At 40.1% G+C, this 19,075-nt stretch overlaps 1 long non-coding RNA gene across 2 annotated transcripts in view; it reads right to left on the reverse strand.

The window, feature by feature from the left end:
• Positions 1-980: 980 nt before the first annotated feature.
• Positions 981-19,075, reverse strand: part of LOC120541293 — a 33,645-nt gene continuing 15,550 nt past the window's right edge. Inside the window, exons 2-3 of one of the 2 annotated variants that reach the window (XR_005635976.1) lie at positions 15,235-15,332; positions 981-1,827 (exon numbers count right to left, since the gene is read on the reverse strand). This is a non-coding gene — a long non-coding RNA (uncharacterized LOC120541293). Of the gene's footprint in view, positions 1,828-8,258; positions 8,287-15,234; positions 15,333-19,075 lie in introns of those variants that run through there. The other variant, XR_005635977.1, reaches the window with a different exon arrangement.

A 19,075-nucleotide genomic window follows, 5' to 3' on the forward strand; every position in this document is an offset into this window, starting at 1 on the left:
AGGTTGTGATGTTAAATTTGTTATTTTTTATTTTTGATCCTTTGCTAATGATCTAGCTCGCTCTGGACCTCTATCAGAGGGTTTAAAAGGACACATTTCCATTACTAACCGTTTGCATTTATTACAAAAAGCAACTACTATGATAGCCATGTCTGTTTGTCAGTCTATTTGTCCACATGCAATAACTAAGATCCCGGTCGACTGATTTTGTTGAAATTTGGCACACTGATTCTTCAAGGAAAGATGTCATGTCAGTGCAGTTTTCATTGAGCTATCTCATTCACAGTGTGCTATACGTCTCTCGTTGAGATCACTGCCAAATTTGCAGTCTTGTCTATCTTAACAGAGAAACATTCTGTGTGACTACAAATTAATTTACTGTTTCAAATTTAACTTCAGAGTGATTACTTCAACTTGTATATCCATCCATCCATTATCCAACCCGCTATATCCTAACTACAGGGTCACGGAGGCCTGTTGGAGCCAATCCCAGCAAACACAGGGCGCAAGGCAGGAAACAAACCCTGGGCAGGGTGTCAGCCCACCGCAGTCAACTTGTATATTTCATATTTATATTTTTTCTTTTATTCGTTCAACAGCTGCTCCTCATGGCAAAACAGTGATAAACTTGCAGTAAACCTCATGGCAGGACATGGAGTGGGGCGGAGTCAGATGTAGGTAGTGGTTGAATGACCAAAGTTTACCATACCAAGGAAAGTATGAGCTTAAATAATGTATTTATTTATTTATTTATTTATTTACTTCACTAGTAGTGATATTCTTCATTCAATACAGTGTAACCTTAAGAGCCCCAAACACTAGACACGACTCCACCAAACAGAGATAAAATAAAGGGTTTTTTATTACCCAGAGACACTTTCACAGGCTTTTTTTTTCAACAGTCCAACAAGGTATTTGTCATTAACTCTTTCAGGGCGGATGTCGACTTTTGTTGAAATTCAGGGGTAGAGGATGGTAATCAGCTGTAAACTGTGACAAAACTCACCGTTATGTTTTAGTTTGACTTTCTTTAAAGTTAGCTTTGTTGACTTGACCGAGATTTCTTGGCATGCGTGAGTAACAAAGAGCAAACAACCCCTCACATGGCATCGACTTCTGCCAAAAGACCAAAGCGAATGCGCAAAGCAAAATACTCTGTGGACGACGTTTTGCGTATCAATTCGCTGAGTCAGACTCTGAGTTGTCGGAGTTTGATGTAAGTGATCTGGAGATCGAAAATGACAATGAAGGTACAGGCATCAGCTGATCGTGGTGCAGAACATGTTCGTGTAGCTAATGTGCCTACACCAACGTTCACCTGGGAGGACTGCCACTTACGATGACAAGCCAGATTGTGTCCCACTTCGACTGCTGTGCGAAGACAGCCAGGCACCTGGCCAATCGCATATCCCTACTGGTAACTGAGCTGCCCCTGCTGCTGCCAGAGTCACTGAACGAGTGCCGACCCCAGCTGTGACATGCAGCAAAAGACGTTTTATATTGATTTCTGTGTGAAACCATTGGTTTGTGTGCTTTTCAGAAAACTGGAAAAAATATTCAGCCCTCAAAAAGTTAATAAAGCCTGCCCACAGTTGGGATGCCAGTCCATCCAATCCGGCATTTACAACAGCAATGATATTGTTTCCTGATCCATCCCCATCCCTAACAATACCAGAAAGCAGCGGTAGGCCTGTTATTTACTAAAACTATCTGTCCCATCTCACGCTACTCTCCACGACTGTGCAGTGTCTTGTTTGAACCTCATTCACAGTTGCTCACTTCTTCTGCTCTTGAAATTGAAGTGGGTAAGTGTTGTGATGTTCATGTCTGCAAAAGTAAAAAACAAAATCAACTTAACTTATGTAGAAGTGAATGAAAAATAGCTGACTAAACATCTACTCTGTATTTCTGTTACACTAAAAAGTATAAAAAAAAGTGATCTGTTACACTGCTGCATTATCTAAAGATAAGAAAGATTTGGCATTTCTCTGACACGGTAGCCACAATGTTCTGCAACCTATCAGATTCAGATGACGCCAACAATTTTATCTTGAGATTCAGAACAGATTTTAAATCTCCATCAGTTACTTCACAGAAAAAATTTTATGTTTAAGAAACTTGAACTCCAGTTAGTTACAGATACTCCACATCCAACGACTAACAAGAGCACAGGAATCTTTTCATCACTTGAGTCAGAATCTGCTGCCTATGAAAGAACTTCAGCTTCATTAAACAGTACAAGCAGTCCCCGCGTTATGAGATAGGGACTGTAGGTTTGTACTTAAGTTGAATTTGTATGTAAGTCAGAACAGGTACATTATTTGAATAAATGCTATTGTTGACGACTGTAACTAAGTGCTCTGCCAATGAATGATGGAGTTTCACCTCTCTCTGACCTTTTTATTATTTCTACTTTATTTTCAATGGTGATGGTTTTTCTCTTCTTTACTGTATCACCAGCACTTGTATCAGATTTGTGTTTCAGAGACATTCTTGAAGGGTGAAAACAAAACGTTAAGATGAGCTCTTCTACACAGCACTGGACACGCTATCACAGCAGGAAGGCACCCGTCGTCAACACGTCTGATGTACTGACAAGAGACAACTTCCTGCTATGTGCGTAACAGTACAAGTAGGCTTGCTATTAAGAAAGAATGGGGATGGCGAGGGGTGGTTCACCAGTCGCCCACCACTCAGTCATCTCCATAGACACAGAATTACTAGACACCGCATGACCAGCAGCATCATATGTCAACGTTGCTGCCATATTGCGAGTGGCACTGCTGTGGAGTGAAGTAATGAATAATGTGCTGCTTGGGATTGTACAAACTGCTGTACGCTCCAAACCAGATCCCGGGGGATTACATTTCATAGTCAAGGCTGAACAATTGTTTTGCTTATATTTGGCCATTAGAAAGTCCCATTTTATAATCTTAGTACTCAAGGTCACCTTACAATAAAATTAAACAACATTAGTAAAATTAAAACAAGAGAATGATAAATCAAAAAGCAATAATTAGCATACAAACAAAAATAACTGGCAGTAACAGTGCAAAATTCACAATTGGTATGCCAGTTTGAAAAGATACGTTTTGAGGGCAGTTTTAAAATGTGTTATTGAATCGAGCTGACGTATATGAGAGGGAAGAGAATTCACGAGTTGAGGAGCACCAGGAGAGACACTCGAGCTCCCATAGCACAGACTTTGATGTGTGGTACAGAAAGTCGAGCTGCAGATGAGGATCTGAGTGAGCGAGAGGAGTGCAAGTCTGGAGGAGATCAGTGAGGTTGTGGAGAGCTTTAAACGTTAAGAGTTAAGAAGCACCTCTGGGGGTCTTTTCTGCCCACTGTTATCAGGCAATTCAATGTTTCTGCCCGATCTCCCAAACTAAATGCTGAAACTCTTTATGTTCATTTAGCAATTTCTGCACAATATACACTATTAATTGATTGATTGATTGATTGATTGATTGATTAGCTGTATTATCTGTCCTGCTTCTGCTGCTGTATGCATCTGAATTACTCCATGGGATTAATAAAGTTTATCTAATCTAATCGAAAATATTCTAAAAATCTAGTTTTGATTCAAGTTTTGTTTTTAAATTTGATTTTAGGGTAATGGCTTCAATTTATCTCTTCAGCTGTGTTTCTCTATCCCTTTAAATTTAATTTAATCTTTGATCAGAAACTTAATTAAAGATTCTCTCCAGACTTGTGAGCTTCTGATTGGAAGGATGCCACCATAAGCGCAGCCATCTTCAGTGTGCTTACCTCTTCATCTTTCAGTTTTTTGCATCCATGCACATTTTCACAGATACTTCCAGTGACAATGGAAAGCAACTCTAGCCACCAACCATCCCAGCACATAACTGACTCAAGGAACAGTATGAAATATTTAGTTTATCAACTACTGTGAGTTTATATTTCATGACAAGTGTAACACATTACAAGGTAAACTGACAGCTTACATTTACAAATAAAGTAACTGGATCAAAAACTGACATAAAATAACAAATGTCTCTGTGTACTACAATCACTTAAAGCCCAAAAAACAGTCCTCGGTTGACATGTGTGGGATTTGGAGATTCTGGAATTGTAGATCCTTGGTGTGTGAAGCAATACATTTGCTATTGTTGTCTGTGAAGGGTTAAAAGGTATTGTTTTGTGTGCATGTTGGAAATTGTCAGCAAAAATCCCGTTACTGCCACAAGGGATCCTTAACCTGGAAATTGCTCCAGACTGCTGTACAATGTCTAACCCTGCGCTCTGACCTCCAAAGGTCATGTGAAAAGACAATATCCCCTTGGGGATTAACAATGTATATCAAATCAAACGAAAATGTACGTGTTATCTGTGTGACTCATATTTATGGGAACACTTGAACCTTCGGTAATTTCTGTATTTTTCCTAAGTGTGATGAGCTTGTTTATCGACACAAGCTTATCGCTGATTGCTTAGTACATTGACCAAATCTCTGTGTCCTGTATTGTATAAACACGACCGCCTAACTCTCTGCCTTCAGTGTGCTTTCTGTACTGGGTTGTGTTCTCTACTGACTTTTAATAAAAGTATCCTGAATCTTCCCTGCTGCAGTGTCCAGTTTCAGTTCTCCCAAAAGTGCTTTTTAATAATTGGAGTTGAATCCATCAGTTTATTCCACTATTGCTAAGTCGAGCTAAAAGCAGGTGAGAAGTGGTTATCTAGTCCTGTATGGGAGATACTTTAACATTTTCAACTGACAGATTTCAGGTAAATGTCTGCAGTCTCAAAAAAACTGTCAGGCTGACCAAGAGTGAAGCATGTTCTGGAAAAGCTGAAAGGCAAAGCAGGTCCTCACAATGTTTTGTATAACCAGTCTGTTTGCAGCTTACTGCAGCCTTTGACTCCCTGGGCAGTTAAATTTGAGCTTGTGTGATAACCTTTCTGCATTTTGAGAAACTGTCAAAGTGTTAGCTGCTTTGCTAGCGGACAGTAAGTCAAATGTACTTAATTTAGGCGAGAACGGGGGAGAGAGTGGCTGCCTTTTATTAAAACTTTTTTCAGTTCACTTAAGAGTTTAGTTATAAGTTAAGTTTAAGCTCAGCTGGCACTTTGTTGCAAAATGGAGTGTTTGGTTGCTGCCTTTCTGACACTTTGAAAGCATCCACAGACATTTAAATGAAGATGGCTATCTGCTTTGCTTCTAGACGCTTTCCAAGGAGCTCTGTTTCTGAAAAGAAATGCTTCTTTTAACTTTTCGATTAAGGATATATAATCAATAATTAAGGAACTGGACCATCTGGGAAATGTCATCTAGAACTGAATGAAGACTGCATGAACCCACCCAGGTTGTTTAATTCTTTGTGTTGCTTATATTTGCTGCTAATTGGCTATTATGCTATTAAATATAATTATTTAAGTGAAGCCTTAAACTAAATGTCTCTGTTGTCACACACGTGCGAGTAGGAGTCAGCTAAAGGGCCTGAATAATGGCAGTTCCACGTCTCTCCAGGGGCCGGTGGGATGCATTAACTCTCTTTCTCGATCCCTTGCAGACCATTGTTGGGGAAATTCCACAGGGTTTCTGATGCCGTTGATGACATCACTTCCGTTTCCAGCACATTTGATGACGTCACTTCTGGTCCCGGCCCTGATGATGACAACTCTGGTCCCGCCTTTGATGACATCACTTCAGTTTTCTGGCATCTTTGATAGTGTCACTTCCGGGCCCGCCTCTGATGACATCACTTCCAGCCCCGATGACATCACTTCCTCCATTGGCCTTTAAAGCCGCCATTTTGTCTATATGTGACAGTTCTGTTTTAGACTCAGTCTTGTGAACAACTCACAATCTTTAACTACCTTTTGCAGCCAAAGCATATTTTACGGGTGGCTGTCCCAAACCTTTTTGATGTCTGTTGGTCATTCTTGTGACACTGTCCAATTATTGATTAGTAGAATTTCTGACAAGCTGTGATTGTTCACTCTTTTGTGAAGTCCTCTACTGGTGGTAAATTGGATTGTAGTAAAGAAGCAGCAGCACTACCACTGCGCCACCATGCCGCCTCGTAAATAATTTTAATTTGGTTTTCTTGATTTCGATACTTGAAGGTCTTTTATCTTGACTTGGTTGTTTGTCTCTATTTTGCCTTTTTTGTTTGGTGAACAATTGCTCGTAATTCTTCTCCGACTCCATTTACAGTTAAACTCTCTGGCTCTAAAAAATCAACTTACAACCCTTAATAGAGACTTCTTTCCATTTTCAATTCTATATTCAGTTTTTGTTTTTGATTTTATTCCAGAAAAAAATGAACATCTTCTTTTTAGCTGCTTCAAATACCATAACAGTTGCTCTTAAATACGCATTGCCTTAAAATTACCCACAGTGGTTGGTTTGGGAAAAAGACAGGCAATGGGCTGCAGAGCTGTTGGTCCACTTTGTGTTCTCATGACTGGCATAAGATTAAATGCTTCCTTAACAGCAGGGAGCTGAAGAACAGAAACTCAGGTGAAAAAGGTAAGTGATGTGACACAATGAAAAGAGAGGATGAAAAAGGCTAAAGAAAATAGAAAGCCAACAAAATGGAAATATTAAGCAGAGTGCTTGAGGTATCATTAAAGTGACATTTCAGAAGGTAACACCTCCATTCACCAATCCTCAGTGGACACTGAGTGCCAAATCCAACTGTATTCATTTACACAAACACACTGCTAACAGCTTCGGAGGCTGGAGGTAGCACTTTCCCTCCTATGCAAACTGGGATCAAAACATGAAGTTGTGAGAAGAATGCAGGGTAGCAGCACAGCATGGGCAGGTGAAATCATCGTCTTCGGATTTTTTTTAATATCACCTTACACATCTCCGTCTTTTGCTTTTCTTTGACCATTGAGGTTTTGCAGCAAAATAACTCTTCTGTAGCACAGTACTTGCCCAGAGGAATATGTTCTACCAATCAATAGCTGGGATTTCTTTCTTTCTTTTTTCTTTCTTTCTTTCTCATAGCCTTTTTGACAGGCTGAATGTGACTTATAGTCTTTGTGTTTGTTTCTAAAGGAATGTTACAGATTTGAGAAACCAATCTGAGGAATGAAGGAAAAATTACACTTTACAATTTTTACATGAACTGCAGATTGCTTTAAACACCAATGAGGGATGTTATCTTTTAAATCGCCACCTTCATTTTAGACGCCTTTCAAGTCTTTGATTGATGATAGCCTTAAAAGATGTTCAATACAGTTATTTAATAATGCTCAGAAACATGCATGCAAGCCTTTTGTTATTAGGATAATAAAGGTATAATATTAAATTTAGGATGAATAAAACACTTGAAATAGTCGCCAACAGCAGGAACCAACATGGGCAACGTTAAATAGGTTTTCTGTGAGATTTAAATCTGGGGCCAGTTAGGATGTAAGAATTATTCCGAATGTTCCTAATGGCAGACTCGGGTAGCCATTCTGTATTCACTCTGCAGATGAAGCGCTAAAGATCATCCCAGTGCAGCCCTTCTGGTTCAAGTGCATCATTACCTCAACCAAAGGTCCCATTTCATTGTAACATCAAAGAGTCAGCCAGCTTGAGCAGCCCCTTGTATACAGTCCTCATGGAAGGCTTTGAGTGGTTTACAATGTACCCGTCACCTCACATCATTCAAAGACAAGCAGAAACACAACTCATCAGGCCATATATCACTTTTCTGGGAACCAAACGTTGTCACATTTAGGTTGCTAAGCATAATAAAAGACAGTCAGGGGATACAGATATTTATTAAAATGTTTCTTTTGGCAATTGCAGGAACAGTACTCAAGCTTCATTCAATTTCGGAGCCTTCAGTCAAAGCAGATGATGTTCTAGTTATCACCGTTACAACAACTCCAGTTCTTGAGTTTCAAGGAACCTGTAGGTGTCTTCTGCTAGAGGACTTGACTGTAGAGAGGAAGGCCCAGCAGGTGATGGGACAGGGTACAGAGACAGTCTGGGTGGGACAAGACAACAGGTGAGAGAAATGACTTTACAGACTTGTAACCATGTGTGATGATTGTGGCATGGCAGCAGTTGGACCAACATTTGCCATTCAGAGTGTGAAATAAAAGACTGGGCACACAACGAAGGTTTGGGGCAGCCACCCATGTGCTTTCCCTGGCTGCATAAGTGCTTAAGTTATAGTAGCTGTACATAGGTTCCAGTCCAAAGCAGAACTGTTATGGTAGGAATGTTGGCGAGTTTATAAGGGAAGTGATGTCATCAGGGCGGAACTGGAAGTGACGTCCTCGGGGCCGGGACAGGCAGAATTTCCCGTATCTGGTCTGTCAAGAGAAAAGTGAAAGATTCAGTGCAACCTGCCGCCCCCCAGCCTGGTGTGGAATTGACGTTTTCTGGTCTGTTTGACTGACTTTCAAACGCATGTGTGTGACATCAGGCTGTGTTTGTTTTTTTTTTTGCATTAGAGTACTGTGAGTGTTTTCCCTGTGGCTGAAGCTGCTCCAGGGGACGAGACTCACAGCGACCAATCACACAGTCCCGTGTTTGTGACTCTGCACCCACTGTAACAGTGCAGCTTTGTGAATTGCTCTTAGCATGGGTCTCTTCCATAGTATTCTGCTCCGGATATCGATTGGCATGCAGTTCCCTTCTGAGAATCCATCTGGAAATGGCTTGCTCTGGTTCTGCATTGACTGTCTGCAGCAATTCTTGTTTGGTGGCCAAGCAGTTTGCTGTCACAATGTGTGACACCGGGTGACAGTCCCTATCTGTGAGCACCGTCTTTCAACCACAGTTCTGTCAATGATTAGTGATTGACTGCAATGTACACTACTGCCAGAAGACCCATTGAGCAGTACACTTTGACATACTGGCAAAGTCAGCAACTTCCTGTACTGTATGCCTTTTGGCACGGTTGAATTCAATAACCCCTTTTTGACAATCATTCATGTCTGTCACCCACTTTTCACAGAGAGAAATAAACACACGTGGCACACCACTACCCCTGGCCAGACTACAATGGCACAAGTACCGTATATACGTTGTGGTCCCCGGCCGGGACACCCAGGAGGACCAGAGGAGGGCTTGTGCCTCCTCCAGACCGCGAGGGGGCGTCCATCCTGGCTATGTTGGGGGCCAGGCGGCACCCAGGTGCCTGAGGAACCCTGGAGCCCAGCACTTCCGCCACACCAGGAAGTGCTGGGGGGAAGACGACAGGGGACACTCGGACGGCTTCCGGGTGCGCAGCCGGCACTTCCACCACACTGGGGTGTGGCTAGGACTGATTGCCGGGAAGCAGCTGGAGCCCATCCGGGTTCCTATAAAAGGGGCCGCCTCCCTCCAGTCATTGGCAGAAGTCGGGTGGAGAGAGGACTGGAGGCGGCCAGAAAGGCATTGTTTGACTGTAAGGCCTGGACTTTGGGGGATCGGTGCTGGAGGCACTGGGGATTGGAGTGCACGGCAAATTTGTATATAGGGTAAATAAACAGTGTGTTGGGTGAACTATGTTGTCCGTCTGTCTGTGTCCGGGCCAGCGCCCACAACGTATATACTCGCGGATAAGTTCTCCCGTGGATTAGTCAGGTCTTGCATTTACAGTATAATTTCTGGTATTTTATAATGTCAGTTGTATAAGTCGAATGCAGAAAACTCATGCTATTGGTCCAAGAGATTACGATATGCTACCGCCCACCTGAGAGAGAGTAACCACGGAGCACACAGCCTTTTTTTTTCTATGTGGGTGCTGCAATGCGCTGTATCAGCATGTGCTCCTAACCTCTCTCTCTCTATCTCTCTCTCTATTGTGCCTACGTGACCACACGGTAATACCCAAACTGTACCGAAGCGACGTTTGCTCTGATTTGTTTTTTTTTGTATCTCACACCCTCATACACCTTTATTATAAGAGCATCCCTCATCTACGAAAATATGAAGCTGGTTTGAAATTAAACATCGTTGAAGTAGTGAAAGAAATCAGGAACTCCGCTGCGGTAACAAAATTTGATGTGTCTGAGAAACTGATGTGAGATTGGAGGAGGCAAGAAAATAAATAAATAAATAAGTGTCACATTTTTGAATCGGCGTATAGGTTGGGGTCTGATTTTAAGATCGATTTTTTGGGTTTCAAGACCCAACTTATACCTGAGTATATGCGGTATTTGTAGGATGGTATTTATACTGGGATACCCTCTGGTAGTTGTATTTATCAACTCTTACACGGGTACAGACAAATTAATATCTAATTAATATTGAATTAATATTTAATTTGATTGTTTTAGGCTCAACAGGCAGCAGGCTACAGTGACACGTTACTCACTGTGGATAATGCATAGTTAAAGAAACTACTTGTGACACACATACTCAGTCGAAAATCAATTAAAAGACTTTGTTTTGTATAGTGCCTTTCACCGTGGACACTATCTACGGCTGCTGTGTTGTATGCTGTGCTCATTTCAGGAAGCTCTGTACAGACCCAGAGGGTGGGTAACAAACAGTCTTGACAGGAGTTTCCCAATTGCAGCCTGAATGCCCAGTGGGCAATCCTTTACAGAGCCGACCTGCAGAAAAAAACAGAGCAGAGTAAATTGTCTCTCATCACTGCTCCAGGCACCTGAGACAGCAACGCTCTTTTAAGAGCAGGCTTCCTGAGGCACTTGACTAATCTCCCACCAATTCCTGACCTCACTTGGGAGGAATCTTAATTCACCTCCCTCTGTCGGCTTCATTTTATCAAGAGGTGATTCATCTTTTTTTTTTCTGTTTTTTAGCAAAGAACATGACAAAACACATATTGAAAGGCGATGCTGATTTCTTCTTTCTGTCAAAATGAAAAATTCTACTGGACCATTATGTCCACAGAAATATGTTTCCTTTGGTGCGTACTTAGATAATAGCCCTGACAAAAAAGGTTAACCACACTAAACAAGATGCGACAAAAAGATGAGCCTGTGCAGACAATAAAACACAGCCACCATCTGTATTAGTTCAGGAGTTAGGCACACATTTAAGTAAAATGCCATTGTGTGGATCTCTATCAAAATACTGAAAAGCAACAACCCAGGTACCATTTAGAGCCACGTTAACATCCTCATTCTGTCAGCTTCTTAAGCCTCCATCATATCTCTGGTCTGGTTTGAGCATCAGCAGGAAAGCTTAAAGGAACATCAAGGTCCCTTGCCATTTAATAGAGACTGTTCCTACTAATGTTTATGCACTACTGTTCTAGCGCCCGTTATTGTAACGGGCTTAATGTCTAGTTTGTAAATATTTTGTTATATAGATACAGTATCTTCTAGTTGCAGTATTGTTTTGATGGAGGTGTTTTTCTCGTAAATACACTTTTTATTATTATTATTTTTGTGGATTTTTTTCTCATTTTCATTGTGTGTAGTTTCTTTTTGCTTATTTTCTTTCTTTAGGAAGACTGCAATTTTGTGTATATGCATTTTTGGGACTGACAGCTTCACTGTAACTATACTGCAATTCACTGTTTTGGATTGGGACATTATTTTTGGTGTTTTTTGTGCACCTGTAAATAAAATTTACTTTTGTTTTGGAAATAACACCTTTTAGTGTTCGTGTCTCAATGTCTGACTTCTCTCAAATCTGATCCCGGTCGGTCCCAAACTACAAGACACCCACTGTGTAGTCTGGTGCCAACATTGCCACCATGCGGGGTGTCACAAGCAGATGACTTACTCTAGTAGTCTGAGACCAGCTGGGTCCAAGGATTATAATGAGAGGCAATAAATAAGGCAGATATATTAAACAAAAATATAGATTTTATTTCACATAGTCAACTTAAAAATAAACTCACAGTTAAGGATGCAATAAATATATATGAACAAACAATATACACAAAAGCAAAAAATGCTCTTCTTGTGAAACAAGAAAAAGGGAAATGAAAAATAAAATCCAGACACCTATTCTGGCCACAGGCATAGAGGTGCATTATAAGTAAATGAATGATGGGATGTGAATCAACCCTCACACAAAATATGGTCCTCCACGTCAGATATTCAGGGGTACTTGCAGGTTGGGACAACTTTCTGTTTGCTTAAATGATGTAGCCAACACACAACCAACAAGCTCTCCTACACATGTTGTGCCTAACTCTCTCTTTGATCGACCAGCTGGAATAAACCAATCTTCTTACTACAGCTATTTGTAACCGTGTTAAAGAAGGTTCAGTTATCACACCCACCTACTGTCACTTAGGGATCTGCCATCTACCCCATGCAGGGACCACTAGAATGACTCCACTCTATCAAAACGTCACAAAACACTACAAAACACAGCCTGGCTTAATAATAATTTAAAAAAAAATCAATAACAGAATAACACTTTACACTTAGCCAACACTAAACTCCAGGAAGTCAAACTAAATAATTTAAATTGAGCCAAAAATATAACCAACGGATATATAGTGCCTCTTCTATCTATCCGTCTAACTATCTCTTAGATAGATTAGTATAGTAGGCAGGATTAGTATTGATGAATCACAGACAGACAGAAAAAACAGACAGATATTTAAGGCAATATTTAATAGATAGATAGATAGATAGATAGATAAGACACTATATAAGAGATAGATAGACAGACAGATAGAAAAGGCACTATCTATCTATTGTATCTAGTATATAGTGTCTTTTCTATCTATCTATCCAGTATACAGTGTCTTTTTTATCTTTTTAATAGCACCTTTCAGATATGCTTGTCCATTCATTATATAGTATATTTCAGATCTATCTATCTACCTGATCCTGCCTACTATACTAAAATATCTATCTATCTACCTGATCCTGCCTACTATACTAAAACATTTATCTATCTATCTACTGTATCTATCTGTTAGCACGAGAAGGTGGATTGATGATTTCATATGAAATGCAACATGTGTTTTGTTTTATTAAGGCAGCCTTAAGTAGACATTCTTCCTTTCCTCTAAAGTGCTGGTCCTAAAATGAGGTAATCTGGTACATTTCTCCAAAGCATTAATAAGGAATCCATGCAGAAATGAAGCCTGTAAAAAAACTGGGCATAAGTAAGCGTCTTTCTTCCTTTCTTTCTGCCTGAAAGCTCTCATTAACAAACTGACATGATGAACATTTCTTAGACTGAACTGCAGTTCTTTTCATTTCCAGTTCAAAGCGAAGATAATCTGTTAGTCACGGACTCTTAAGGATCTTGTGTGCAACTTACTGGAGATAACACTTTGTTTTTTGTGATACAGTAGCTGAACTGTCGCTAGCTTGCTAGCCTGCCTGTGAAAACTGAAAGGACTCCAATGTCCAAAAAAAAAATCTTTTTTACTGGATTGTGTTGCTAAGGTTGCGGGCTTAGTCACTTAACCAGTCTTTGCTTAATTGGTCAAAAATATACATAAAACAAAAGTGCCCTGACAAAGTGTGACGATTACAATAAGATGAAACTGGATTTGTAGTTGAAGAGTACACATGGCACCATTTTTCAGCTTACCTTGCTGGTGACAAACAATTCAGGGGGTCCAGATCTAAACGTAGGATAGGTCTGGCTGGTCTTTATTTACAGGGACTATCCATAATTTAGATTTTAAGGTTTCCAGGAGGTCCAAAGAGTTAATTAGGGAGTCCTGGTTCTGCTAGGACCCCTGTATTTTGCACCTTGTGCCCAATCCTCCTTCCTTGCTGGTGCATTTTGTGTTACACCATGAAAAGGCAAATCCCCTTCACTGCCCCCTCTGCCAATATTTCATTTTACTTGACTTATTTAGTGAACTCTTGGATAATTTTGTAAACGTTTAAATGTGAATTTTAATTTGTAGTTCTTTTTCTTTTGGGTGCTTCCATAGAAGGCTACAAGGAATTGAACTATGGATGATTAGTAGCTTTGAACTGGCAGTGCCAAGTGATTGCTGCTGCTGGTGCTGACATAAAGGTGTTTTGGTTGCTGATCCAGCAGATGACTGTAAGGACATTTACAGTTTAACAGCACTGTTATAGTTCCCCAAGGATATTTATTTTTTTCCCCATAATATTATTTTTTACTGTTTTGATTTTCTTATGCTAACAAACTAGCAAGAACCATTTTAAAGAGGAAACCCAGAAGACAAGCCAAAGACAAAGACAGAAAAAGGCCAACAGAAGGAGATCTAACACCCTAAATATCAAAACCAAAACACGAGATGCAAACCAGAGTCAAACAGTCAAGTGTGAGATTAAATACAGAAAAGACAAAAAGGGTTTTGAAAAGGATGATGGGAGAGGATGTTACCAACTTGGATAGGGAAGTGATATCAAGAATGACCTTTTAAACTATTGCGTTGTAATTTGAAGGTCATGACTTCTAAGGACATGTACCTGACTACACAGAAGCTGCCTTAACGACTGGGAGAAAAAAATGGCAGCGATCATAAATAACCAAGATGGCAGCAAAAATGATACAAAATAATTAACCCCGTCACAATAACGACCATCAAACATTGAGAAGGTTTGGGGCAGCCACCCGTATAATTGTTCCCGGCTGCAAAACTGATTTAAATAACAAAACGTGTTGATCCAACTGAGTCCAAAACAGAATTAATCTTCTGGAGACAGGATGGCGGCTACCAGCAAAGGAAGTAATGTCATCAATACTGGAACCAGAAGTGACGTCAGTGGCTGCCCTAGAGCCGGGCGGGATTTCCCTAGAATGGTCTGCAAAATATCGAGAGGGAAAATTAGTGCACTTCGCCAACCCCTGGTCTGGCATGGAATCACAAGTATTCAAGCCCTTTAGTTGTCTCCTAAACGCATGTGTGTGACGTCCTCAAAAAAGCAAGCTTTAAATTGTAAAACTGTGAATGTAAATTCTAGAGGTAAGAAAACACCTATAGTGAGTGGTAAAACTTTAAACAAGGCAAGAAACTACATATAGAAATGTAATAATGCATCAAATTATAACAGATTTGTTGTGGGTACCACCATCTTTTAGTGTTTTGTCAATGTTTGTGGAAATCGTGCTTACCATTGTTATGGTCAGATGTTGGGTATTGAATCAACACTGATGTTTACAAGTTAATATTATTATTTGAGGGCATAAATAATGCCAACATACTGTATTCATCATCCAAGTTTTTGCACTAAATAGAAAACGAATGGTAAATTGTGTTTGTTTTGGTGCACCGACAGGTGAAAGTCTGTGGTCATAAGCCCAAAGAAAGCAACAGAAAGAGAAAGGTAACTAACCAGGATGACACTCAGACTGGTCAATATGCCACGCAGGCCAGAAGTCACTTAACACTTATTCATACTCACTGGCAATTTTAGGTGTATCTCAGTTGCTCCCTGAGGCAGCGTAAGCCCCCTTTCAAGTAGACATGAGGCCACAGGTAGAGTTGTTACGTTATTGAGTCCTATCCGCAAAACACAAAACACATCATTAAATAACATAAAATATCCACACATCCGGTTCAACCTGGCACAGTGAGGAAGATTCTTCTGTGGCCATCCAACCCACTGATGAGGAGAATCCCTAACTCATGGATGCCACAGGCTCAAAGGTCACAATGAAATGTGTAGAAATTCTAGGGTTCAAGGCAATCGTTCAACTGTTAGGAGAAATACTCTAAGTAAAATAAAAGTTGTGAGTGGTCATGACAAATGAATCCAAAGATGGATGTCCTTTATAGACACAAAGATGGACACCCAGGATGGTGGAGGCCTGCCATGTGAATAGTTGGGTTTTGTATGGCAAAACTGATTCATCCTAACAAAACAGTTTCTACTTTTTATCAGTGAGGTTCATTTACATAATATATTCAAGGAAGCATTTTAATACCAATCAGAGAACAGATAAATGAACCTCCCTATGGCTTAGTATTATCTAAAGGTCCCAAAACAATTAAACAGGTAAAACGTCTTGGGTAAATATCTGGGTTAAGAGAAAAAAAAAATTCCTTATATGAAAATTAGTATTAAAGAACAAAAGTTAAAACGTCATATGATCTCATTGTAAATTTGACGTGCTGGTATAATTGATGTCAGGATGTCTTAGTTTAACAGGCAGACAGTGCGTAAAGCAGTTCATAAATTCATACATTGGGCTTTTCTGTTACAGTCTGCTTATCATTATATTTTGTCTGGACCCTTAAATCCATTGATCATCTCCTGGTCCATTTACCTTTTGCCTTTTTTAGAATGGACCTTTTTGACTTAAGACACAGTAGGCACAGGGTTTTAAAATGGCTGTCTGCAGACACTGTAGTGAACGTGACAACATTACTAGCTGGATCGTGGGAGGAAAACAATTTATTTCTGGAGGGGCTGATATGCTGCTTTCCTTAGACATTTTTTTTCAGAAGTCTAAAATATTGAACCCTAATTAGGGTTACCAGACGTCCAGCAAAAGGAGGACATGTCCTCCTTTTCGGCATTGTGTCCTCTGTCCAGCAGGCATTGCCTCAAAAAGGTGAAAACGTCCGGCTTTCATCAATCGCTGACTTGACAGTGTTATTGGCTGAAATCACACACTATCATTTCTATATTTTACATAAATCCAGTGATCATCTCCTGGTCCATTTATCTTTTGCCTTTTTTGACTTAAGACACAGTAGGCACGGGGTTTAAAAATGACTTGTCTGCAGACACTGTAGTGAACGTTACAACATTACTAGCTGGATCGTGGGAGGAAAACAGTTTATTTCTGGGGGGGTGTTCTGTGACAAAATATGCTGCTTTTTGCTTAGACATCTTTTATCAGAAGTCTAAAATATTGAACTCTAATTAGGGTTACCAGACGTCCAGCAAAAGGAGGACATGTCCTCTTTTTCGGCGTTGTGTTTCTGTCCAGCAGGCATTGCTTCAAAAAGGTAAAAACGTCCGGCTTTCATCAATCGCTGACTTGACAGTGTTATTGGCTGAACTCACACACTATCATCTCTATATTTTACATAAATCATTTATGTTTTTATCAGAAACAAAACATGGTTACATGTTACTCAGCCTATTTCCAGCGATTGAGAGGCTGTTGCAGTTAGTCCCCACGCTGAAAGAATACTTTCAGAACATAAATCAGCCACTGGTACTGATCATGAATTTTTTCGAGAACGGCTTTTTATATATGTGTGTGTGTATATTTGTGCTTTTTGCATTCGCTGATATTATTAGTTTAGGCGAGAAATGCAGCTATTGAAAGGGAAGAAACATTGGGGTTGGAAGATTTGTAGCATCCTACAGTCGACAAAGCAAACTCTGCTCAGCAGACAGAATGAAACTTTTATTTCCCTGCAATTGAGGGAACTTCTGAAAAAACCTGCGTGAAGATGGCCGAGATGAAGAATGCGACGCCAAGGGTGCAACAATTATTTGGAAAAGTGGATGGCACCCTTCAATTGATTTCAGTGCTTTCATTGGATGTTTTTAAGCAAAGTGAAAGATGGTACATTCGACAATCTGTTGCCATGCTTAGAGTATATGAGTGAAAAGGGTATTGTTGTAGACGATGTTCAGTTGTTTGACCTGTGCTGCAACCTGTAATCATTGGCAGGACAGAAAGATGACAAGTTTTTTGACAGCCTCCTTTATGAACAGTAGTGTTCATACTTTCAAAGCTGTGCAAATGAAGCCAATGAAGCCAGCTGCTTAAGTTTTCTTTTGTATTCCTGGGGACAATGCCAACGTTGAAAGAACATTTTCTTTGATCAACGCACAGTGGACTGTTGACTCTGTCAGAGGAATTCTTCTTACAATGTACAATTTTAAGAACGTTTCTTGTCTGGAGATTCACACCTTCATTGCTGGAACGATGAACTGCTGCGAAAAGTTGCCTCATCGGAAAAATATGAAACTGCATAGTTATACTAGAACTTTTTATTTTGATGACTCATTTTGTGACCTGTCAAATCAGTTGTTTGTAAAGTTTTCATTGTAACACACAGTTCACACTGTGTTTCGTGAATAGAACAGGACGCGTTTTCCTTTGTCCTCCTTTATCATGGCTTTGTCCTACTTTGTAACCTTTGGTGTCCTCCTTTGGGTTCACAGGTATTTGATAACCCTAACCCTAATCCCAAACTTCAAAGAACAGAACAAGAAATTTCCATAAGGGTGTCTTAACTTCTCCTCATATCATGCAGTTTTGCTAAACACTGGTGCTGGATTCTTAAATCAACTACTCTGACGCACACCTATGATGTTTACCTTGAGCATGGGAAAGGCGCTACATAAATAAAATGTATTATTATTCTTATGATTATTATGGGGCTCCAAGCAGACATTGCTATTATATTACTTACTAACTGTCCCCCGCAGCTCGGCCCGTGTAGTAGTGAAACTTTAAAAATCAATAAACAAAGAGGTATCGCTAGGTAAGCGGGGTTATGTTACGCTCCAAAATGTTGTGTGAGGTAGAGCAACTCAAACAGAGGCTGGCGCATAAGTAAGGGGGGACCTGCCCAGCTCCCCAATCATGTCGTCATGCCCCCCCCTCGGCCCACAGCCTCTCTCTCAGATTAGCGCGAAAGAATTGCTCCTGCAACCGAACTGTGATACTTAGCTCAATGAGAGAAGTTGCAAAATCAACTACAGTAGAATGTTCAAGAAAATAATAGAAAAAAACCCGATCTAAATCTGTTAAGTAGTTCTCTCGTGAAAACTGGACAGATATACAGACAGATAGACGTTAGATTTTATATATAGAGAGATTTGTTTTAAAAAAATCACATCATACAACAATTCTCCTTCACAGTCCCATGGCAAATAATGTCATTAAAACATTTTCTATGGACAAGGAGGACTCCATCGTTTTTGTCTGAAAGTGTGCCAAGTTGCTAATCTGTATGAGTTTGCCCTTGACCAGCTCCTCACTCTAATATCCCTGTCAGCCTTACCTGCTTGTTTGCAGGCACATAGCAATAAAATATGTTAATAATAGATTGGGCTGTCTAGCTTGGCATGTCCTTTGTCTGACAGTGGCATCCATAGCAACTTTTCAATCAATACTGAGAATCTTCAATTATAAGAAAAGCCTGGCGCTAGTGCTCTGCATGCAGGATTATTGCAGTTGAAACACATTCGCAGTGAAATTATTTTTTAAAATATGGGAAGTGTACTGTTAATCATTTTTGTGATATATATATTAAAATGGCAAAACAATGGA

The sequence above is a fragment of the Polypterus senegalus genome, chromosome 12, assembly GCF_016835505.1.
Source record: "Polypterus senegalus isolate Bchr_013 chromosome 12, ASM1683550v1, whole genome shotgun sequence".
NCBI classification, from domain to species: domain Eukaryota; kingdom Metazoa; phylum Chordata; class Cladistia; order Polypteriformes; family Polypteridae; genus Polypterus; species Polypterus senegalus.